This window comes from Pogona vitticeps, chromosome 2 (genome assembly GCF_051106095.1).
Source record: "Pogona vitticeps strain Pit_001003342236 chromosome 2, PviZW2.1, whole genome shotgun sequence".
Taxonomy (NCBI): Eukaryota; Metazoa; Chordata; class Lepidosauria; order Squamata; family Agamidae; genus Pogona; species Pogona vitticeps.
This window is the reverse complement of record NC_135784.1, coordinates 84,590,496-84,616,843: the sequence shown is the minus strand read 5'-3', so window position 1 is coordinate 84,616,843 and position 26,348 is coordinate 84,590,496. Positions and strand designations below refer to the sequence as shown.

The 26,348-nt window shown below is 39.4% G+C and overlaps 1 protein-coding gene across 6 annotated transcripts in view; it reads right to left on the bottom strand.

Moving 5' to 3' along the window:
• IP6K1 (inositol hexakisphosphate kinase 1) overlaps positions 1-25,518 on the bottom strand; it is a 39,595-nt gene extending 14,077 nt beyond the window's left edge. For 2 of the 6 annotated variants that reach the window (XM_078385525.1, XM_072989879.2), the window contains exon 1: positions 474-25,518. The gene's annotated coding sequence lies outside the window, so the exon portion shown is untranslated. The remainder of the gene's footprint in view (positions 1-473) is intronic. The other 4 variants (XM_078385526.1, XM_020789804.3, XM_078385527.1 and 1 more) reach the window with 2 other exon arrangements.
• Between the last annotated feature and the right edge of the window lie 830 nt (positions 25,519-26,348).

Genomic DNA, 26,348 nt, shown 5'->3' with positions numbered 1-26,348 from the left:
GTAGCATAGTGGCCAGAAGTGGTTTTGTATTTTTCTATTGTTAATCCCTTTACAAATGTCACCAGGCTCAAATTCTCTTTCTAGGTCAAATACTGCCAATTCTCAAAGCAAGCTAGCATGGTTGCAGAGGTGACAATAACCATAGGTAAATATTGAAGACCTGCAAATGACTACCATCTCAAAGCACCCCCCAACTACTCTGGCAATGATTTCTTTGTTGGCCAGTAACAACTTCTTAGAAGACCACAATAAGAGGTTGCTCACTTTCAAGACATATGCAGTACAATTGTAATTCCAATATCCAGAAATCATTCCTGCTCTACCTCATATTACATACATTAGGCCTGACTCTAGATCATAGGTTCCCAAACTTTTTTGCCCCATAGACCACTTGCCAATTTATTTGTTTTCCGTAGACCCCCTATGCAATCATAACAACTACAAAATATGTTTAAAATCTGTACTGTACTTACTTTTCTTAGGCACTACTAAAGATGATTTTGATTCACTTGACTTTTACCTATTTTCTATCTATATTTTTGAACGTATTTTTAAGCCACTTTTCTTCTCAAAACTCAGAAAGCAACTGAACATCTCTAACACTCCTAGTTATCAATTATGAATCAAACAAGTCTGTGCAAAGCTTTGATACAAGTCTAAACAAATATGTACACGCATGATGTATGTGCCCGTATACCTCAGTAATGAGAAATGACAAAATGTTGTCAATCCCATTTACAACACACCAACATTTACCATAAAAATTTACCAATAATTTTACAAACTTACACATGACTGTAGCACAGCACAATACAGATAGTACATAGTACCTAATTAAATAATATTATGAAATATTATGTACACAGAATCTGTATTTGGTGTAATTACGGATCGTCCAAATAATTTTTATGCAGACGCCCATTTACATCTCGTGCACCCTCCACTTTTTTTCTCTCTAACATGGATCCCCAACAAGTTGAAATCAACCCCTGGGGGTCCATATAGACCACTTTGGGAACCTATGCTCTGTCTAGATCAATCTTTGCTGAATTACCTACATCCAACAGAATGCAGACATGAATCTAATGAGCCAGATTTTTTTGAACCAATGACAAAGAAAGGAAAGAAAGGGCACAGACTGACTCACCGCTGCTGTGGCAATAGGATACCAAAAGCAAGAAACCATCTGTTTGGAACTACAGGAGACACCAAATTAAGAAGGACAAAAGGAAAAAAGAATACTCTAGTGTATTTTATCACTGATTAGACCAGACCAGTAATTTCTCATGAACACGCAACAGAAACTAGGAAAGGCCCATCAGTTATTCAAAGCAGCTCTGATCTTTTCATAAGACAGGTCCATACTTTAAAATGTTATGCTTCAAGTCTTCAGGCTTTAAGTCTTCATTTAAATTAAAATAAACAATTATTATAATTTAAATTATGTATTTATTTGTTTGTTTATTTGACTGCTTTTCTGTCAATAAGGGTACCCAAAGCGGCTCACAATATTAAAAGGTATAGAACTGAAAACATAATAAGTTAAACATTAAAAATCAATTAAACTATAGGCTAATTAAAATACCATTAAAAATTAAAAGCAAGTCAACATTAAAAGCTATCTTAACTGAGAAGACATTAAGAGATTCAATTGTGATTGTTAAAATCCTGTTTGAAAAGATGGGCCTTTAAAAATCACTGATTTTTATCCACTCTGATATACAGTTGAGGCAATAGTCCATTGTGCTGTGGCTTCTATATGAGTCTTCATGCATCCCCACTCCCAAATTCCTCATGTAAATGCTGCAGTCACAATTAGTTTTAGGCAGCACAAAAGCAAGTATGTTGAAGAAATCACATTTTAATAAAACCTAAGATGAAGTGTTCACTTCTCTGAATGTCCCATCTGTGTATGTTCAGGTGATGCTAGCAGGAAAATATCTATTAGCCCAAGATGTGACAAATTTTACATTATCTTGGCTGAAACTCTATCGTGTCACTTGTACTATGTAAGGCTAATGATGCCATCAACCACAGAAATTTGTTTTTGGAAATTAAACATTTCTGACCCTACCCGCTGAAGGTCCCAAGGCTCACTAGGGTTACCTTTCATTGAGGACAAGCTTCTGGAATCTGTGGGACAGGGGGTATGTTTAATTTCTGAAAGTCACCACCACTGGCCATTTTCAGACCGCTTTTGTGTGTGTGTGTGTGTGTGTGTGTGTGTGTATGTAATCAGAAATTTTTTATTTCTGAAAAATCGCCATGGCTAGTGACATCATCAGCCTTACACAGCATAACTTCTGGTAACAGGCATTCAGCCACTGCTTGGTACTGCTGAGAAAGCTGTTTAAGCATTCAAGCTAGGAACTGGCAAGCTGCCTCTGAAATCCTTGTTTATAATATGCATTTTAGATGTGCAGTTTTGACTAGCTTCCTGTTTGATTTTCCAATGTTACAATTCCTGCTTTTCACAAGACAGGTTGTTCCAACTGTGCACCAAAACATTCCCTAAGGGCACACTCTTTATTTGACCATTCACACAGTTAAGATAATCCATCTCATGTTATCAGCAAGAAGCCAAATTGGAAGATGACTGAGGTGGTCAAAATTGCCAGCCCAACTGCCAAACAGATACGTACTGATAATAGAGCTTTAACTTGCCCAGTGATCCTGTATTAACTTGGTTACATGGAGGAGCGAGGAATAGTTTGACATAAGCATTTTGTGTAACTTGCTGCAACAATGGACAAGTATCCAAACACTTCCTTGTCAAGGCAAAAAATGGCATGTCTTTTAAGCAGCTTCAGGAACCAAACTTACTGGGCATTTCAACTTTTGTTATTATTTATTTATTTATTTATCTTATATGCCGCCCACACTACCCAAAGGTCTCTGGGCGGCTTACAACATTTAAAAGACAATAAAAAGACCAAAAAAATTAAAATGCAATTAAAATATTCTCTAAAAATTGCCATCAGGACCCATAGCTGATATTATTTCAATTAAAAGCCTTCTGCAACAGGAAGGTTTTGACCTGGCACTGAAATGTCATCAGCGCTGGTGCCAGACAAATCTCAGTCGGGAGGGCATTCCATAGCCTGGGGGCAGCTGCCAAAAAGGCCTTTTCTCTAAAAGCCATCCCTCTTACCTCCTTGAGGGATGGCTCTTTCAAAACGGCCCCCTACCAGTTAAGACATTATCTTCACAACATAAAATCTAAAACACATTGTAGTCAACAGTGGCCACAGGTATCCCCTTTTAAGATAAAAGATAAATTAATACCAACAGTCCCACTTTATGATTCTGGCACATTAAATGCAACAGTATCCAGTGCTACACATTTCATACATCAAGGCAGCTTATTTGAATAAGGACTATCAATTGCTTATTTGCACCTGAAAGCCAATTCCTATATAACAGCTTTTATATGAAAACAACTTAACAAATCTCCACACTGTTGAGACTCCACATCTGCAGAGCAATTTCACACAATAACGAATACCTACAGGTAACAGTTGCCAGTAGAACTACAGATGCATTCGTTCATGCATCCCATTGCATCAGAGGATGCAGAAGAAACATTCAGAAAGTTCAGAAGAGCGATTCAGAAGAGGGGGAGTAGAGGGACTAGCCCTTCTCCCTTGCTTCTGAATATTAATTCCTAAAGAGCTAACTTTTTGCTTCAAAAAAGATGAAATTGTTAATTAAATGTATACAATATAAATAGTACGTACTTGAACAATCTTACAAGCCACGGAATATTTAACAAAGTTACAACGGATCTGAAGTTTCTGCATCTCACAGAACAGTGTATGTAGTACAAAAATAAGTTCTGAATACTGTATTAATAATAATCTTGGAACTGCCTTCTTGGCAACAGAGTTTGGCTCCCAAACAGTATATAACATTAAACACAAATACAGGAAGTTCCATTAGCCTTCCAGTTCTCAGATCTAATCCCAGTGGAACTCTTTATGTTCTTAAATCTTTTTAAGACTGCAAAACAAAATAAAAATTACTAAAAGCTTACTGGCTACTGAAAATATTGGTTTTTCTGATTAATGTATCAATTTTTGCAAAGAAAATAAAAAACAGCTTCTCCCTACAAGATGACGGTAAGAAATCTGAATTGAAGAGAGGGATGTGGGGACACTGATAAGAAGGGCTTAATAGTGAATGCATTAGGAGACCACAAACCTACAGCTAAGACTCACAATACCTAAGTAGCATCTGCTAAACCCATATAAGCCTATAATTTGTATCCATTAGCTGAGTATTGGGTGCATGCCTACCACCCAGAGATGTGAGGTTGGTAGGTATCCAAGGCAGGGCCTTCAGGCAGTAGTATCTTCAACTAAGGTATTCTGAACTCCATCTCCTAGAGCTGTGGTTCCCAACCTTGGTTCCCTAGACGTTGCTGACCAAAATTCCCAGAAGCCTTCACTACTATCTATTACTGGTTAGGATTTCTGAGAACTGTAGCCCAAGAACATCTGAGGACCCAAGGTTAGAAACCACTACCCTAGAGGCTAGATATCTCCTTCCTTATTGCCTTTAAGGTGACTAAGGAAGAGGGCATTCTTCTGCTGAACTGTTAATGATGAATGGCATTCCTTATTGTTATTATTGCCTTCTGGTTTCACTCCAATGCAGATTCTGTTTTGCTTCTGCCTTTAAAGCACCCCCCCCCTTTATTAGTGTCATTTTATTTTTGCATCACAGAGAATGCTAATAGAGCGAGGAATGATTCATACATATGCTAAATCAAACATCAATAAATGTGGACTGGTCGGTGTCAACTACTGTAATCCTACTCACTTATTAACCAACTCTACTTCCATTGCATGATGTGGTAACATCACATTCAGTGCCTTAGCAACTGGATCTAATATGATGTGGTCTTTATTCAAAGCCATCAGAATTTCTACACACTGGTGTCAATCAGGGGAACAATATAATATCCCGAACTACTTCTGCTTTGGGAAATATCGCAAATTCATATTCAACTCAAATTTGTTTCTGACAAGATAAAAATGTTGATATTATCCATTTAATCAAATCATTTTTATTTGAAAAAGGGAAAACAATTCAAGATTTCACCCAGAATCATTTGGTGTGATTGTTACACCAAAATGCGAAGAGCTTTAAACATTTCCATATGCTATCTTAAGCTTCACTCTTAAACTGAAATGACTGCTAGAAAACATTTAGACAGATTATGTAAAGTAATGAAATATGTTTACAAACTACATTTTCTGTAGCTACACTATAGTTCTCTAATCTCAACAATTAATTTAGAATCTTAAGGATGTCAAATACAAACATTTACCATTTTTCAGGTGACCCATTTAAATACTGACATGACAAATATATTTGACCTTAGCTCAGATGTTTAGGTTGTTGTAAAATTACAATCAAAAGATGGATTTATTCCTTAAGTAGCTTGCATACATGATATACATTAACAGAATGAATGTATTTCTTAATATACACGGTGGTTTTAGAGTATACCAAACCTGCAACAGAAAGGATATAAAAAGAAAAATAATAAATCTTTCCAGCATTTTGGAAATTAATTTCTTCAATTAGAGAGCCATTAATTCTTGTCAGTCTACAATCACAATGCTATTCTGCCTAAAACACAAAGAGCATTAAAATACGTTTCATTTTCTGGATGTTTGACACTGTAAAAGCAGACTACTAGGACTTTTAGATTGCAAGGCCCTCTCTAGCCCCACTTAGTCAACACAAAAAGGGGTAAAACAAAGTCATAGTCTCCCATCTAAGAAGCGAAATGCTCGTTTCCCTCACATACTCTTCAACCCTTGTTAAAAAGGGTTTCAAAACTTCATACAACATGTTGGGCAATCCCATACCCAGTCATCAAATGCTGGCTTCAACAAATGCAGAGCAAGTCAAGAGTATTCATGTGTCACAGGAGATCAAATTCTACTTTAGTGGATCGTAAGGCTGTCAACAAATCATTGGTAATTGCTGACAAAGCTCATTCCTCCCAAACCGCTAGACATAACTGAAGACTTGCACTGTTAAGTGGGCACTCTTAAGGACTAGGGACAAGGAGGAGTTAGACTAGAGACTCTAGCACAAGAATAAGCCAATTTGGAATTTTGCAGAAGCGAGGTAATATCTGATTAAGGAAAAAGAAAAAAGAAACAGCTACTGATATAGAAAGAGAGGCTATCTACTAGACATGTTTTCCCCACTTGTTAAAGGGAAAAGAACACAGTTTCCTTCAACTTCCCATATATGATGCATTCTAATGTACTGCTGCAAAAGAGCAAAAACTATAAGCACTTGCATTCACAGACATTCCAAATAACCTCATCTTTTAAAAGTGCTTTAAAACTCAATTTTCCTCCAAATATTACCATTTTAACTACGGTAGTGTCTCCTCCTCCAGGACTTTCCTTCTCATAGCTTCTTCCCCTGCCAATCTGAAAGAATGTGGTTCCTCAGTCAAGGGTTGTCATTTAAAAAAACTGATGGTGCTGTGATTAATTACAGGTGCTGTACAAAAATAAGGATACTATTACAGGTTTGACTGACAGCAAAATGTGGCAAAGTGAAGTGCTCTTGTTCAGTATTCCAGCCAACCACAGCTTCTTCCTGGATATTCTATTTCATCTCTGCCCTCCCCAAACAGTTACTGAAGCATTTTGTTTCCACTGAGCATCTACAGTCCTGACTGGGGTGTTCCCCTGCCCAATACAATTTTGCTACTTCTGTGACCCTCAAGCCTTCTCCAATCATGCCAATTCCATATATAAAATAATTGAATTACTATATGTATATGCTATTGTACAACATAACACACACATGCACATCATGTGTGTTCTGTATTATAATGAATCACATCAGAATTTTCCTAAAAGCATAAAAAGATTTCAAGTTTTGTGTATGTGTTTTTTAAAATATGAAACAAATCTATTCAAAGTAAATTCACTTTCAAGAAAGTGATATTACAGTCACTGGAAGCAAAGGAATATCAGGGATATGACTTAAAAAGCACATTGCCCCGAGCTCAACAAAGCCCTATCATCTTCAGAAAAAGTATTACTGCTATAGAAACTGAATGAGATTAAGATGTGATAGCACTTAAAAGACATATAGCTTCACTTTGTTTTCTGGTCCAGAACTGGCCTTTATTCAAGGGGGGAGGGGGAGGAAGAATTACAGAAACACTGTGAAATGCAGTACAACCAAAAGGTAATAGGTGCATTTTATCTACCTGCTCTTCATTCATCCTACTGCCTTCCTTGTATCTGATATGTCTGGAGATACTAATTGTCAAGCACATTTCAGAGCTCACTTCCAGACTCAGTATGTGAGCATGCAAATAATGGGCAAAAGGAACAATTGTCTTTATGGTTTATCTTATCTGACATGTCACCCAAAATCCTCTTTTTAATTAGCAGACTTTTCCAGATAGGTTTCATATCTTCTTATATTCTAATATATGCAGCTTGCAGGAAATCCTGCCCAGTCTGGCACCTTATTCATGGCCAAGAGTTATGTGCATGAACTATATCATTCAAACTGTCAACTGTATTCTCTCTCCTGTTGCTGTCCAGAATACAGGACATGCAGTTCTACAAGATAAAAGTAGAAGTGTGGACATTGTGGCTCAGAACAGGAATAACATCTTAAATCCAGTAGATGAGTCACAAGCCCAAAAACGACGTTTTAGATGAGAAAAACATCACCTGTGGGACTCTTGGCTTCCCAGTCATGCACAGCATGCTGGTGCACCCTACCCAGTCAGTTTTGTAAAGGAAGTGGCTAAACACCTTTGCCATTGAACTTTTGTCTGTGGTTTGTTTTACTGTGTGTGACTGTGTGTGTAGCTGCTTGTCAGTTTGTTTCTCTCCCAATGGCATGAACATTCATAGATTCTATCTCTGGGTTATTAGGAGGGAAACAAGCGGGAGCAGTAGCATGTTGGCTCATGTAGTACGACAAACAATGGTGCAAAATGGCAAGTAGAATTAACCATTAGCACACCAGCATGTTGCTTTTCCACAATAAGCCAGAATTCTCTTGGACTCTTGGCTCACCATATTGTGCAAAATGCTCAATGCAGTGTAAAAATACATCACTCTGCATTATTTCATAGCAAGAGGTTTCTAAACACAGTTCACCAGCCCTGTTTATGAACTAGCAACAACAACCAACCCTCTTTTCCCAGGAGGAAACATAAATGAGCTAGAGAAACTATATGAGGAAAAGGACGTGAGAAGATTTATTTGACATGACTTATTTGCATACAGCTAAATGCATATGTTTTCCCCTGGAGGTTTCCATTTGCTAAACTGAACCAATTTACAGCCAGATACAATCAAGCATCTGTCTTGCTAGGAAGTCTAAGGAAGCAACTCTTCTCCACCTCACCACTGGAATTCTTTATCAGCTTAGTTATTTTCCAAACTCCCTTCCACATCATGGAAGAAGTTAATTGTGAAAAGGCTATGAAGAGGCTTAATCAGAATTTTTATTAGTGAAGACAGCAAGAAATGCAATATACAAATGTGCAAAGCAACTGCATAGACAACACTAAGGCAGCTAGTAGCATGAATATACAGATAGATAAGGTAGAAAAATATGATGTACTAGACTTCAAAAATGCAATACAAATGAAACTCAATTATGCAAAATGCGGCAAAGAAATATTTTTGAAAAATTATGAGGAAATTTGGTCAGCTCATATATCCTACATCTCATTCTCTGGGTGGTCCTGTGGAGGAATCTACACAAAGTGGGACATACCCAAGTCTACAAAAAAATACATGCTTGGGTAGGTGTGGTTGCTATAGTTATGGAGATACTATGCTGTGAAGTACCTCCTCCCAAAGGCAGCCACAGCAAATTGAAACATTCAGTTATACACTATCTAATGAAGGCAGAAGGCGCATGGGTCATAACTCTGCAAGCTTTCTTGGGATGGTGTATTAGTGGAAAATGTGTATTTATCTCCACCGCTAGACAAGTGACAAGCTGGGTGGTGAAAGCCACCCTTTTTAAAATTTGTCATGAACTCAATGTTTCATTAAAGCATTTCCATAACAGTGTCAAAGCTCCGTTCACAAGTCAAAGCAAAATTTTGCGAATGGAGCTGTTTGTAAGTCGAAATGTTCCTACGTCGTGTTCATAAGTTCGTAAGTCAAGGCACCACTGTATCTCCATTCAGAAAGAAAATCAGGTATTAAAAATCTAATAGTGAAAGGGAAGACAAAAGGAAGCTAAGTCTAAGAACAGGGAAGAAACACAAATACAAAGCTCTGATTTGAGCAAAGCAGATAAAGACACTGAACAGAGGGGGCTAGAGGTGTCTCAATGGTCATCAACTGCCACCAAGCTTGGTTCCATGATATATCTGCCCCTCTGTGGATGGCAATAGGCATAATCCACTCTGCATAGGCTTCTGCTCTGCATTGCCTAGAATGTCTCTGTATAATTCATCACAGGAATAAAACATTTTAAAAGTTGTTCAGAGCACACAGAAGCAGACAATAGCCTTTGCAAAGTACTCCAGGCTGGTGTGGGTATGTAGATTCAGGTTGCAGAGCAAGAGTTATGGCAACCTAACATGCACAGCCAAAATGTGTGGTGCTAGAGTGGAATTAACAACAGATTTGTTAGCTATAATGTTTTCCCCTCATATGTAAAAGCACCATCTCATAAACTTGAAATATACAGTAATACAATTGGGAGTGAGAACCCACCTTAAAATGTTTACAACGAAACAGATGGATTTTGCTCAAGCTCAGAGCAAACAAGTATACATGCCTGTTGCCTTGTTCTTTCTTGTAGGACATGGCTCTTCGTATCAGTCAAACTGACTGACTTGTATTTTTCTGCAGTCACCTGCTTACAGCATGAGTTACAGACAATATAGAGAGGGGTGGGAGGTCAGGAGGAAAAGTATACAGGTGGTCAGATGATCCTTATCTAACCAGGGAATTAGTAGATGGTCTGGAGGCAGCCTTGCACCTTTTATAATTTCAACTGGTGATGAAAGGCTGATAACTAGGAGGGATGGCCTTCTGTGCTTTAACAACAACAACAAAAAAATGTGAAAGCATTTCTGTTCATTTTCACATTTTTCATTGATTCCCAAAAGAAAGCCCTTAAAACATGATTATTTTAATGAAAGAGAGGTGCATGAAAGTTTACAGTTTTTCCGTATCTCTCTTCTCCATTTAACCTTTCTTTCACCATTTATCTGTCAAATCACCAAGGAATTTTTTCATCCAATAGCATCATGAGGGCAGCTGTCCACAAAATTAGGAAGGGGAAGCAGGAGTTTTGAATCTGGCTTGACTGTACTTTCTGCCTTCAGGCTGGTCCTCTTTCTTCTGTCTTTCTGCCAAGATATTTTACTTTAGGCAGGCCTTTCTCCAGTAACTTTTTAATTTTAAGGGGGAGGGGAGTTTTTTAAAATACGTTCTTTAAATTGTTTAAACTGTTTTGAAATATTGTATCAGTTTAATTGCTTTTTAATTTAATAATAATTCAACTGCTTCTTAAACTTTTAATATTGTTTGTTTTAGTATTATAAGCTTGCCTTGAGTTTTCTTGTAGAGAAAGGTGGGGTATAAATAATGAAATTAAAAGAAAAATGAAGATAAACGACAGGAATAGAGCAGGCTCCAAGATGATCTTAGTAACTCAGTATTTGTGAAGTGTACGCTCTGTAGTGAAGGGAAGGCAGTGACAGCTTAGCTCTGGCCATGTCTACTGAGTGTGCTTAATGGAATTTAATCTCAGATAAGCAAATACTACATTCAGCTTAGGTGTCTAAGTTCCTAACACCCCACCGTTTCTATTCAAATAACGTTTGAACATTTCATTAAGACACATTTCTTTTTCAGTTTCCAATTTTATACTATTCGTTCCAGCTAAAAACAACCATCATTTTCAGCCCCTTTGCTTCTGGTTGTGATAGAACCCTGGACAGGGGGATGGAGTCACACGTGTGCAGGGGCAAAGTTGTGCATGCAAGGGGGCAGAGCCTCACCCAGCAGGGCTGAAATTAGAGGGAATGTTGCTCTTTATCCATAGTCTTCTGGGCTTTTTTACCACAATCAATCATGTTAGATGGGCTAAATACAGAATATGAACTTCTATAAGATGTTCTTTTAAGGAGACAAGCATTGACATATCCTACTGCTCAGCTGCCCACAGATGGGACAGAAAAATAACATATGGCAACCTCTTCTGTACACTATGTAGTTGACTTCTGACTGGACCTGGACCAAATTTATACACAATGTATTTGTCTTCAATAGATTAACAAAGGAACACACTGCTAACCTTGTGTCTATTTTGCAAAATGTTTGTTTCTCAGTCAGAAGTAAGCAGCGTACTGCTTATATATCAACCTATAGTGCCTAACAATCTCTTGGGCAGTTTACAATTATGTAGGCTACAGAAGCACAAGTAGTCAAGACAAACGTAGTGTTAAGTTTATTGTGCTCACAGACTCACAATCCTCTTTTAGTGAAATATAATGTTCAACTAGTTGTACTGAATCAGATTTTACACAACTTGAAATGGAATTGAAAGCTAATGCAGAGAGTGAGTGAATGAAACTGAATATACTATACAGTTGTATCTCAGCTAAAGGAAGTTAAAATGTTGATACGTATAAGATACATCAGGTATAGCTCTCATTAAGTGTGTCTTAAAAAGAAATAGTGTTATTTTGGGTGTAGTCATTTTTGTTAAATATAATGAAAGTATATGCTTTTCTCTTTACATTGCATTCTAAGCAAGGGAGCTGGACAGGGGACAGATTGGATTTGTCTTCAGTGTGGAAGGGATTGTCACTCTCGAATTGGCCTCCTCAGCCACATTAGACGCTGTTCCAAGTCCTCCATACAGAGCACGGTACCATAGTCTTTCGAGACTGAAGGATATCTAACTGCATTCTAAGCACTGCAATAAAATAATTTCCACATGAAGTTGTGAATGTGTTAGAATATAATATTTAAAACAAACTTGCTAAATCAAATAACATTATTTAGAGCACTGGAATTTCTGAAACATTTTCCAGTTTTATCTTTTCCAAAAAAAACCACATTACTCGTTCCACAAACCACCAAATTTCTTCTGCCACATAAGAGCAGGTACTCAAGCCTCACTTGGGGGTTGCATAGTTACCACACACAAAAATTGATGTTGTCAAACTGCCATCCACCAATACCCAAGCCAACATATGTTCTGGTTTTGTACCACAGTGTTCCACTAACTTTGACTGTTTGCTCCCCACTGAAAGCATGAAACATACTCAAAGGGATAAGCGGACCTGGAGCCTGCAAAAAAAGGGGGGGGGAGCGGGACACAGCTCTCCCCTGCAGAACTAGTTAACTAGTTCAGGCCAAAACTCCTTTTTCTACTACAGTACAGGAAAAGGGGTGAGCCAGACATCCTGGAGAGTGAAGTCAAGTGGGCCTTAGAAAGCCTGGCTAATAACAAGGCCAGTGGAGGTGATGGCATTCCAGTTGAACTATTTAAAATCTTGAAAGATGATGCTGTTAAGGTGCTACATTCAATATGCCAGCAAGTTTGGAAAACCCAACAGTGGCCAGAGGATTGGAAAAGATCAGTCTACATCCCAATCCCAAAGAAAGGCAGTGCCAAAGAATGCTCCAACTACCACACAATTGCACTGATTTCACACGCTAGCAAGGTTATGCTCAAAATCCTCCAAGGTAGGCTTCATCAGTATGTGGACCGAGAACTCCCAGAAGTACAAGCTGGATTCCGAAGAGGCAGAGGCACTCGAGACCAAATTGCTAACTTGCGCTGGATTATGAAGAAAGCCAGAGAGTTCCAGAAAAATGTCTACTTCTGCTTCATTGACTATGCAAAAGCCTTTGACTGTGTGGACCACAACAAACTATGGCAAGTTCTTAAAGAAATGGGAGTGCCTGACCACCTTATCTATCTACTGAGAAACCTATATGTGGGACAGGAAGCAACAGTTAGAACTGGATATGGAACAACTGATTGGTTCAAAATTGGGAAAGGAGTACGACAAGGCTCTATATTGTCCCCCAGCTTATTCAACTTATATGCAGAATACATCATGCGGAAGGCTGGACTGGAGGAATCCCAAACTGGAATTAAGATTGCCAGAAGAAATATCAACAACCTCCGATATGCAGATGACACCACTCTGATGGCAGAAAGTGAGGAGGAATTAAAGAACCCTGTAATGAGGGTGAAAGAAGAGAGTGCAAAAAACGGTCTGAAACTCAACATCAATAAAACTAAGATCATGGCCACTGGTCCCATCACCTCCTGGGAAATAGAAGGGGAAGATATGGAGGCAGTGACAGATTTTATTTTCCTGGGCTCCATGATCACTGCAGATGGAGACAGCAGCCACGAAATTAAAAGACGCCTTCCTCTTGGGAGGAAAGCGATGACAAATCTTGACAGCATCTTAAAAAGCAGAGACATCACCTTGCCAACAAAAGTCCGAATAGTCAAAGCTATGGTTTTTCCTGTCGTGATGTATGGAAGTAAGAGCTGGACCATAAAGAAAGCAGACCGCCGAAGAAATGATGCCTTTGAATTGTGGTGCTGGAGGAGATTCTTGAGAATCCCCTGGACTGCAAGGAGAACAAACCTATCAATTCTAAAGGAAATCAACCCCGTGTGCTCACTGGAAGGACAGATCCTGAAGCTGAGGCTCCAGTACTTTGGCCATCTAATGAGAAGAAAAGACTCCCTGGAAAAGACCCTGATGTTGGGAAAGTGTGATGGCAAGAGGGGAAGGGGACGACCGAGGATGAGACGGCTGGACAGTGTCTGCGAAGCAACCAACATGAATTTGGCACAACTCCAGGAGGCAGTAGAAGATAGGAGGGCCTGGCGTGCTCTAGTCCATGGGGTCACGAAAAGTCGGACACGACTAAACGACGAAAGAAGCAAACAAGACATAACTACACTTGACATATAAGTCCTTCTGCATAGAACTGATTAACATATGCACCAATGGAGTTTTCTGTTAACTGAGTTTTGCAGCAGGGCCAACATTAATTTAATTCTAAACTAAAACTTTGTCGTGCTTTTATGATTCTCTTAAAGACACAATGATATCAGGTCAACATAAGATACAATTGAAAAGATCTGCAACACAAAAAGTAGAAATATACCTACTATAATTTTTGAGGCTACACAGCTGCACACAGCTTTCCATAAAATGATTATTCTATAAATGAGAAGTATAACATAACATTTATAAACAGACGAAGAATGGTACCCTCTGGAATATATTATGGAGAAAAACATACCACTTCTGTGCAAAATTATTCCAGATATCAGGTCAAACATATAGCCTCTAATTGTCATGCACCCTCATGTTATACTTGAGATGTCCTTACAGTTAATGACAAATAAAAATGAATTACATACTAAATCAACAAACTAATTAATCAGAACAGGCTTAACTGAACATTTAAAAACATCTGGGGCTAAAGGACATTAAAAAAACACAGCACATGAAAATGAGACTCAGTGTAGTCTACATCTTTTTTAAAAAACTCAAAAGGAAACTAAGAAGGTGCCTCTCATCATTTAGTAGGACTTGCAGATCATCTATTGGAAAATACAAAGATGGGGGGGGGCGGATATTCCTAGAAAAAAGGTGAAATTATTACTGATATTTAGTTACACGCAAAGTTAGCTTTAGGTTCGTTATTAATTGGACCAAGTGAAAATCTGGCCAAGAAGATATTACCTTCCTAATGAAGAAAAGTGAATACAAATAAAGCACTCAAATAAAGCACTCTTTATAGCAATATATTTTGATATCAATATAATTTGAATATAATCCTGAAAGAAAAAATAATGCTGCCATTATGCAAATAAAATTGAATTCTTCTTTGTAACTTCATACCAGTTTTTACAATATATCAATAATGACAGACAAAACAGAAAAACCTCCAAATTTATACAAGCAAGTATGGGGGGGGGAACAGTAACTGAAACCCTTTTGCTTAGCACTGAACTAACACACTAGGGATTTGCTTAAATCAGTTCCTCCATAAGCTCCACTGATTCAATGGGCCTAACTCTAGAGAACTCTGGGTAGAGTGGGCGGCATATAAATTAAATAAACAAATAGTTGCAACTTGTTATCCTAATCAACAGGATTTCAGCCACTTTCAGGTAAGTACTGAAATATTAATTGCCACATTTCTTTTAAGAATAGTTTCTTAAACATTTGAGAGATACAGTTCAAAACCTAACTTCAGAAAAGGGATACAACTGAGCACTGAACCTCAGGTGGGGGAAAAAATAAGAGTAAGATATCTGCATATTCTTGATACCTAAAAGTAATATACTCCCTGCTGCACCACATTAGGCATTTGTGGGCTATGTTAACTAGCATTACCGTTAATTAGCACAGATCTTTTGCATAGGTTTCAAGGGGAAAATCTCTATGTCTGTTTCTTGGAAAGTGCAACAGCCCAAGTTTGAATATCTGTTTCATGCTGGGGCGGAGGAGAGAGAGAGGCAAACAGTAGGTGCTTATGGAACACAAGTAATACAAAACCAGAATATATGCTGGCACAGGTATTGTGGAGATTTTTGTGTGTATGATAACTATGCACACCCACGCGTGCGGTTTCAGAACATGCTCTTGTGCGGAAGAACAAAACCTAGAATTTACAGAACATGGTACAACACTAGAACAAAACTCTAGCAAAGGTTTGGAGGGGACATGGAAGAGGGAGCCATAGCTAAAACCGTTCTCTCCTTGATCCAGCAGGCAACTACTGCCTACATGCCTTCTTATGAACCCACTCCTTTCCTTCCGATGCCACACATCCCTTCTGCTTGTCCCAGCATGGCTGCTTTTTCCTCTACAGGAACTATTGTATAGTATTAGCTTTCCTTTTCGTAAGGCAGCAGACAGTGTGTACATTGCTCAGTACTGTAGTGTCCTATCTTCCACCCCTCTGCAAGAAGAATTTGATGCCCTTTAACTACTCCCACTGATGGGATTACTAGGATTGATTTGCCAGTGATTAAAATCTAAAGCATGGTTTAGAGATTCTTTTCATTTAAAGTATTGATACCAATAGCTGTACAATATAACCATGTATTTTATTTATTTGCTTGCCAAGTACAAGTTGGTACCAAGTACTGTAACTTGCAACTGCAACCTACTTGATTTGTATACTATTCCAAGAACTGTCTCAATTACTGAAAGTCTAGTCCTTCTGCAGTTTCCATACTGAAGTAGCAGTGCCATGTATTTGGCTGTCAACCCTTCATTGATCTTAATAGTGGATATAAACAAGTAATACCAATCGCATTTCTCCCACTGGAAAAAGTTACTGCAGACCAATAGTAAGTAACTGTGGCCCTCCTGATGTTGTTTGATCACAACTCCCATCAGTCCTAGCCAGGACATCCAAAGTTGAGGAGTGGTGAGAGCTACAGTCCAACAACATCTGGAGGACCATGGTTCTCTATCCCTCCTCTTGCATCATTAATGACAACAAATTTCAGAAGACACAGGTACACGACTCGTCAGATGTTGCTGGACCAATTCTCATCAACCCTACCAAGTACCACTGATAATAAAGGATCATAGGTACTGCAATCCAGCAACCTCTGAGAGGCCACCCATCCCTCAGCCCTGTCATAGTTCATTACGAAAATCACATAAAAGACATGTATAGAAAACTGGCACCAGCTGAGTGCCTGCTGATACCTGAGAGTCCATACACTTTCAGAAGATCCAACTCTGATTCTGCAGATATGGGCATGTTAAGTTTTCAGACACAGCTGACAAGCTCAGTGCTATGTGGTCAGTCCTCCTGCTCCACTCAGCTCTCTGTTTCATGCACCACTTCCTTCTACCATACTCTTTCTAAACTACAGAGGAACGAACAATACAGTATTGGTTTATCCCATTTACCCAAAATGTTACAAACATGAACAGAAGTCATCCTCAAGGCAATCAGTGTATGAAAGAAAGTTTATGCAGCAGCTCTGAATCCATTACACAGGAAAATAAATTTGCAATAACACCCACAGTTTGCCAAAGAGCCATGCTATGTGAGTTGGCATAGCACTTAACAGGAAGCAAAACTTATTTCTACTGCTCTTGTTTTCACAGAAATGTGAAGAGAGAGACTGAAAAGGCCAAAAGCTCACTTTTAACAAAATGTTCTGAGTTACATAATGAATTGGAACATTGTGCCAATGTAATAACAAAGAAGCATGTAAAGAAGGGGGTGGCAAAAAAGGCAAAAAGCTCACAATCTCTGCTGAGCATTAGTAAATGCAGCAGGTTTTGACCTACACCAATTCAACTGTCCTCAGAAAATCTCTATAAACCAAACAAATATTCCAGTTACCAATCATACTCCTCAAGAACGCTACTGGAAAGAAAGCCTGGATTTCTTGGCAGCGGAGCTCAATAACAATTGCTAAAATAATTTTGCATTACATTTCTGGTTCTTCTGAAAGTGCCATAATGTTGCAATTGTCCATCTTGAAAGAGACCCCACAAAGCAATGTCTGCCTGATTCCTAGCATGTTTTCACTTAGCAGTGGGATCCAACAGAAGCTAGCAAGATAGCGCAATGAGTTAGGAATCTGGTAGCAGGTCCAAAGGTTGTTAGATTCCCCACTCTGTGTCTCAAGACCCAACCTACAGATCCATGGGTAAACTGCACTGTTCCAGGGCACCCATAATAAGGGAATGGTAAACCACTTCTGAGTACTCTATACTAGAAAAACTTTAAAAGGTTGCTATAATTCAGAACTGACTTGAGGATATGTAATTATTATTAGGATCCAATGTGTTTAAAAGGATCTATTTAGAAACATTGTTGGCACACACAAAGGAGAGATGCTACTCTTGAAGGTCAATTTTATTCAGACTCTTGAAGGTCATTTTTAATTCAGATATAGCAACTGCACTTCTAAAGGTCCCATTCACTCTACAATGTTTCATCCAAATATTCTCATCTAAAGTAAACCACAACCAACAAACAATAATATCCACTATTTGGTAACTGAAGCCTCAACCATATACTAAGGAAAGCACTCTTGTTGACGTGGAATAAAGTCAAAAACCACATGTATATTAAAATACCACAAGGAGTAACGCCAATTGAAGCATTTGCTCTACCACATCTGAGAGAGAATAAGAAAATAGTAAGATATAGTGAGGTTTTAAATACTGATGGTTCTATTAAAACACAAGAGCTAGTAGACCAAGGCATTAAAATGGACTGGTGGGCACAATCACAACTAATATCAAGGTATGCTAAAGATAAGCAACAGGGATTTTATCAAGAAAATACTCCTTTCGACAGAACCCTTTTAGAATCAGAGAGAGAATGCATTAAGTTACTATATAATTTCTTGCTAGATTTTGAAACACAAGTAGAAGTAGTAAAAGCATGCATGGTCAAATGGACACTGAATGTAGGACACAATATTAAATTAAACCAATGGGAACAAATCTGGAAAATAAATATAAATATAACTAAATCTACAGTATTCAAGGAGAATATATATAAAATGTTCTACAGACGGTACATGACTCCCACAACCCTGGCTAAAATAAACAATCTTCAAATGTATGTTGGAAATGTAAACAGAAAGAAGGGACATTTTACCACATGTGGTGGATGTGTAAAGAAGCCCAAAAATACTGAACCAAAGTCAACCAAATACTGCAAGAGATATTAGAAACTCCAATATCGATGATGCCAGAATTTTTTTATTTAATATTTTGTTTAATACATTAGATTCTGAAAAAGCATTTTTAGCCATCCATATGAATAACAGCTGCAAGAATAGTATTCATGAAACACTGGAAGGAGTCTGGAATACCACAAACAGACGAACTGATAGGGAAAATACTGGAAAATGCAGAAATGGATATGCTAACAGACTGGTTGAATCAAAAAAAGAAAAAGGATCATCAGGAAACTTGGCTGCCACTATATATATGGTTGCAAAATAGATCAGCTACATAATTAATAATGGGAATTACAAAATACATGTCTGATTTTAGATTTTTCTAGATAATGTATATATTTTTGTATGATAACTGGAATTACTCTTAGAAGGGATTATTTAGAATTATTATGGAAAAAATACCGATTTGTAATGTGTCCGTTCAAATCCACCCCCTCTAAATGTATCCTTATCCCAGTTATCCCTTACCCCACCTACCTCTACAAAAAGAAAAATAAACAATAGTGAAAAAAACACATTTATTGCAACTTGTAGCCTCAGCCCAAGTATGGTTTACAATGTGAAAATGAAATATGTTTAAAAAGAAGACAGGTAAAAGCATCAAAATAAATAAACAATAGTGAAAAAAAGATTTATTGCAACTTGTAGCCTCAGCCCAAGTATGGTTTACAATGCAAAAATGAAATATGTTTAAAAAGAAGAGAGGGAAAAGCACCAATCCAAGCAAACTAACATAATATCATGTTTACCTACCACCATACATCATTCCAAATAAGAATGTCTTATATCAGCTTTAGAAAACAAGGTTTAACAGACCAACATGGGAACAGACAGTGTGCAAAAAATACTGCAAATGCCAATGTCTCCCAACTATTTAAAGTTACAGAGTTAAACTGTTTATACAGTGTCTTTCATTACATTAGATTTCAGGTCACAGTAGCAACCATAGAAAACAAAATTCAACAAAAGACAGATGATATGAGAATAAGTTAAACAATCTCAAAATAAACTACGTAAAACACCCAGGACACAACTAGCATGTTTCTGTTGCATTAAATAATTTCCAGTTGTTTTATTTTCATTAAGTGTATGTATTTTTGGAATAGTGTGAAAAGATGGCAGTACTTACATAATTTGTCATAACAGCAATCTAATCATAGTCTCTGCTTTAGATGACTTAATGACCCCATCTTCCTCATATCAAGTGCTCAAGAGTTCTAATTGGTACAAAATTTGGTGGCCAGAATTTCTACTGGCAAGTATTGTCTTGCCAATATTATGCAAATTCTAAACAATCTCCAATGGTTCCATGATTTGCTTTAAAGCTTAAGTTAGGGTGTTCTTGAAAGCTGAATGAAGCTTGGTATTGACTACTTGAAACCACATATACAGTATATACTTCTCTCTAGTGTATGATGATCTGCAAACCCCCTCTTCATTGACCTCCTCCCTCTAAGGTGAGGTTGGCATTAATGTGGTTGAGAGATTTGGGGGTTGTGAAGGGACATGGTGGTGCTGTGGGTTAAACCACAGAAGCCTCTGTGCTGCAAGGTCAGAAGACCATCAGTCATAAGATCAAATCCACACAACGCTCCTATCGCTTGTCCCAGCTCCTGCCAACCTAGCAGTTTGAAAGCATATAAATGCAAGTAGATAAATATGTAGGTACCACCACGGTGGGAAGGTAACAGCGTTCCGTGCTTAGTCGCACTGGCCACGTGACCACAGAAACTGTCTACAGACAAACACTGGCTCTACGGCTTGGAGACAGAGATGAGCACTGTGCCCTAGAGTCAGACACAACTGGACTAAATGTCAAGCAGAACCTTTACCTTTATGTCACCTATATAATGCCCTCTTCCCCAGAAGTTCTCATAGTACCAAGGCTATACTGCTTCAGGTACCAGGCAGCAGTTTTCTTTTCTTAAGTATTTTAGTGCAATCTAACATAACCCAAAGTAATGAAAAACTGAAGTCACTGAACACCAATTCTTTGAAAAATTGTCAAAATAATGTAATTAAAAACAAGAGTTATAAGTCTCATATTAAATGAGATCTCCAAGGCACTTACAATTTTTACAAGTGTGCTAATAAAAGTGTAATTGGTATTTGGGTAACAAAAGCCACCCTCAGTAAAGAAGTCTGCTTTCTAGCAATAATAGTAGTGCTAAGTGTGTTTTCCTAAAAAAACAAAAAAGCCAACAAAAATGCTTATGTTAACTTGGACAGAGATTCCTAACATAGCTTAAATGCATCTCTGCAAACTGAATATGCACAGCTCATTATAAACAGGCTCTGCTCTTGGCACTTTTTTACCTGTATAACAAAATTTACTTCCTGATTTTGGACAAACTGACTTGTCCTCTGTATGAGAATTGTTAGTTCAATGTTAGCACTATTCAAAAAGGACCAAAATATCTATCTGTGCAAAACGGTTTTATTAAAGCATAACCTACATTATGGAAATAAAGTCCCCTAACATAAGCATTTTGAATGGGGGCTGCTTCTAGTAAATAAACACTAACAACAAATGCAAAAACAATAAACAATCTACAGTATTAATCTTTCAGAACACACACTCAGCAGCAGGAAAAGGCGGAAGTTTCAGTTCCAGCACAATTCTCCCAGAGTCCTATCAAACAGAATAAGCCTAATTCCACTGCAAAATATTCAGTGTTGCCAGAACCAAAACCTTCCCCTACTCTTGAGTTTTCTGGACTAGGGCCAAGACACTCAGCTAGGATGAAAGTGCCAGGCAGCAGTCTCCTGTTGAAAACCAATACCATTTTCCCAGTGGACACGAGTTACCTTCCAGACTTAAGCCTGTCACCTGTCTGTCCCAGGCACCGAAGGGGAAGGCCAGATTGTTTTAAACCCACCCTCTCTCTCTTGCTTATCTTGTGTGCAGCGCACCCCGCGTTCCTTTTTCAGTCCATTCAACTCTCCTCCTCCTCCTCCTCCCTCGCAATCGCCATCCTTTAGCCTGGCCACCCACATGCTCACCAGGAGCGACCATCCAAACTCGTCTTCTGGGCGAAGCGGCAACCAGCAACCCTGCCTGCTGGCTTTCATCAAGGAAAGGAGCCCGAGGAACACGAGAGGAGGCAGGCCAGAAACCCTCCGGAACGACAGGTCAGGCCCCTCAACGAGGAACACCCCCCCCCGGCTCCCCACGATTTCCTGTTCTCTCTCCGACAGGGGCACCTGCACCAAAGCCATCCCTTGGACAGCCTCAGGACGCTTCCCCGACTGAGGATCACTCACCCATTTGAACCGAGAAGCGTCCGGCCAAAGCTGCTCCGCTTTTCCCCCCAACCAGCCCGGCCTTACCTTCCGCTCCCAGCACTCATTCACTCACCAAACGTCCTCCCCGAACGAAGCCCAGACTACAGAAGCGACCTCCCGCCGAACGCAGCCCCACCCCGAAGAGCAGGAGACCGACATTTACCAAGAGAAACTTCCCCCTGCCTGCCCGCCCGGGGGGCGCTGCTGCTGGGTACCCCCAGGCCGGCTTCAAGACTTCCCTCACCCGCTCCCTACGGTTCGAATCAACAACAAGATGGCGGCGCCGGGAAGGTGGGCATTCTGCCGTCATAGCAACGGTATTGTTCCAGGTCCGCCTCCTAGGGACATAAGCCAATCGCGTGCCTATGCAATCCCGGTTTTCTATTGAGTTTCATTTTTACTGGACAGCACGCCTGTCAGTCCACAATATTCTCTGGCAGGAACCCCGCCTTTAGTTTTCCAACGCACGCTGCGCAAACGTGACGCAACCAACCTGTTGTGGGGGCGATTGCCTATTGGATAACAAGACACGGCCGAGCAACCAATCATAGAAGCCTTTCACTGCTAATCTCTACCTCCACCTTGAGGCTATTCTTGAAAGATCTGACCTCTGGTCTTTCCGAGGAAAGTGGTCATTAGATTATCTTTCCATATCTTTCCTTCTAACCCCTGTTCCTAAGATCACCGTCATCCCATCTTTATCTCTTAAGTGGCATTCTGGCGGTTCTACAGAAGCTCTGATTCTTATCATGGTTTATCCAGCCAGCCCTCTGACCTTGCCAGAAAGAGTGCCTCGAGTTTGTAAACAAGATTTTCCTTTTCTTGAATCCTCTCCTTGCTCTGTTATTTTTGTTGTTTAGTCGTTAAGTCATGTCCAACTCTTTGTGACCCCATGGACCAGAGCACGCCAGGCGCTCCTGTCTTCCACTGCCTCCCAGAGTTTGGTCAAACTCATATTGGTAGCTTCGATGACACTGTCCGACCAAGTGTCCTTGCTCCTTGATCTATATCTTCACAAATCATACACATCTCTCTTTGAAAAGGGGTGGGAATCCTGGGCAATTAATTTTTAGAACATTATTTGTTTGGCTCTGTTCTTGTTCTATAGATTGTTCTTTTACAAAATTCCCATTCAAGCTTCCACTAATTTAGTCAGGAGGCAGATAACCTTCAGAAGCAGAGTCTGTTGTTTCTTCATAGACGATACATACATTCCACTTCTGCTTCTCATAAAAGGTTCTGTAAATGTTTTTTTAACTTGAAAAACCTGCAAGCTCAGTTTCATTTAGAATTAAGGAAGGGTCTTTCGGTCTGTCAATGGACCTATCAATGGGAAACATTTGCTCAAAACCCTTTCAACACCATTGCAATTTTCTTGTCAAAGGAAAGTTCAGTCTCTTTACCCAATTATTCCAAATCATAATTCATATGTTCATCCTCTAGTTACCGATGCGTCGAAACCTACATAAGCTTCAGTAAAATGTTATTCTGTAAAATATGAAACCCCCTTTTGTCAGCAAAGTTGAGAGCAAACCCATCAGCAGGCCAGACTCCCTTATGAGGCTAGACTCGTAGCAGGGTCACCCAAGAAAGAATGATCACAGCTGAGGCACCAGATTGTGAGGATCCCACCTTCTTCAGCACTAATGTCCTCATCAACAGAAGAGAATGGATCATTCCAATGGTAATGGGGTGGAGAACATTCTGGAGGGTGGCTACTGGGCAGCAGTTGTAGCTGAAGGCCACACTGGTGGAGGATCTTTCACAGACAATGGCAGTGAAACAAGCTAGCTTTTGTTAGTACTGTGCAGAAAGAGGCAATGGTAAACCACTGCTGAGCCTTTCTTACCTTGAAAACCAAATGGTCAATATAGAAATCAAATAGACTACATCACTGGAAGCAGGAAATGGAGAAACTGTATCCTCTCTGCCAAAACAAGACCAGGAGCAGATTGTGGTGCTGATCATGAATTGTTAATATATGACATTAGAGTAAATCTGAAGAAGAGCACTAAAAGAACCTTAATGGCAAAATATAATTGAAACAACATATCTGGTGAAATGTAAGTCTACATAAAGACCATATTTGCATTACTAAATTCAATTGACCATGAACTTGAAGAGCTGTGGATTGAAGCAAGATATATTATTAGGAAAGAATGCAAAAAGACAATTCCTGTAGTAAAAAGGAAAGAAAACCTAGATGGATGACCAAAAAACAAAACAAAACACTTAAAAGAGCTAAGAAGTAGGAAGAAGCAAAAGTAAAAAGTGATAAAATCTTGAATTCAGTTTTTCAGCGACTGTCACATAGAGACAGAGAACTACTATAATGGCCAGTGCAAAGAAATAGAAGAGGACAGCAAAAGAAGAAAAACAAGAGATCACTTCCAGTTCTTGGAAATCAAAGGGAAATTTAAGCCTAGACTAGGAATGCTGAAAGACCAACAGGGAAGCACACTATCTGATTGGGATAAAATAAAAGGTGGAGGAAACAATATACTGAAGAAGAGATAAGAGGATGACAAGAGTCCTTTGAAGAGGAATCTAATGGTGAAGAACCTGCCATTCTAGAAACTGAACTGAAAGGTGCTCTGAAAGCACAAGGAAAAAATAAATCACCAAGGGTGGATAAAATACCAAAAGAACTATTTCAAGCCACAGAGACTGAATCTGTCAAAATCCAACCAGTATATGCCAACAAAGACCAAAATCAAAGGCCCACAGACTGGAAATGTACATTCCAGTCCCTAAAAAAGATCCCAAAGAGTGTAGTAACTATAGGACCATTGCTGTAATTGCTCCCCACTGGTCTTTCAGCATTCCTAATCTAGACTTAAATTTCCCTTTGATTTCTTCAATTAAATTAAAGGAGAAATGGGGAGGCTTCGAACATGGCAGATTCTATTGTACTACTCTTGTGTGAGGGGAAGGTAAATGTTTCCTCCTGCATGCCTAATAGAAAAACAAAGGGACTTTTTGAAATTAACTGGAATGAAAAGTCATTCTTCAGACTCATTCTGGGGTAGCCAAAAACTATAACTCCTGTTCAGATAAATTCCTTCCCCCTCACCTTAGCCAAAAAGACCTGAAACTGCCAGTGGAAGAGGAGGGGGAAATACACAAATGAGGCATTGTGGAGCTGTATTGATGCAATAGGGCTGACAATACAATAAAATGTTCGTAGTTATTTAACTTTGCATCTAACAAATGGTGAAACCTCATTCATGCTGCAAATAGTTCAATTGTAGGTACGATGTGAGTTTATCAATCTTTCCAGCTAGATGTTCCACCAGAGGGCACTTATGCATCAAAGTTTTTTTTCTGACCATCACAGAAAGTGTTGCTACTGGAAAAGATGGTTTTATAGTAAAATGCATCATCAAAATTCAGGAACCATTAGAATGTTTACACTAAGATGATGTTGTCAGTGTGAAATCTACCAATTTAGAATGGGGGGGGCGAAGAAATATGTTTACTTAGATGTTAATCAGCAAAACACAGTATTGACTGGCTCCATGTTTTGGGGAGGAGCCCACTTCCAAGATGCTGTCATTGCTCCTCCAAGTGGACCTACCTCCACCTCACTGTTGTCACTGTTGCTCATCAGCTTGCCAATGAACAAAACTGTGAAGATGGGGAAGTGGATGCCAAGTGCAGGATGGAGCGCTATTCCTTCACTCTTGTCACTCTCTGCATGTTCAGACAAGAGCAGGAAACAGGCAACTCTGAGGGTGGCCAGTGAGCCTGCTACAGCAGTGGTCCCCAACCTTTTCGAGACTGCGGACCAGTTGGGGGGTGTGGGCTCCATGCGTGAGGGGGGCAGGGCCCCCCGTGCTCACGGGCGGGTGTGTCACGCTTGCGGGTGGACATGTCATGCTCACGGAGGGACTGTCATGCTCATGGGTGGGCGTGTTGCACTTGCAGAGGGGCATGTGGCTCACCCGCAAATGCAACACACCCACCCTCAAGCATGACATGCCCCTCTGCAAGTGCGACATGTCCAGTTCTGGCAAGCCCATGGACCAGCACTAGGCCATGGACCAGGGGCTGGGGACCCCTGTGGTACAGGAATCTAGATCTTGGCAGATGCCTGGTAACAGTGAACCCCTACATTGTTACTAGCCAGGTGTGTTGCATTTAGGCTGAGTGCCCTAGAGGTTCATCCAGTCAGTCAATCTCTTGTGAACCAGAGACTCAGTGCAGAAGCAAGACCCTTCTCCAAATATGGATATTTATGTAACCAAAATGGCACCCTTCTTATTAATGTGTTCTTTTAACACCCAAGATTGGCAGACTTT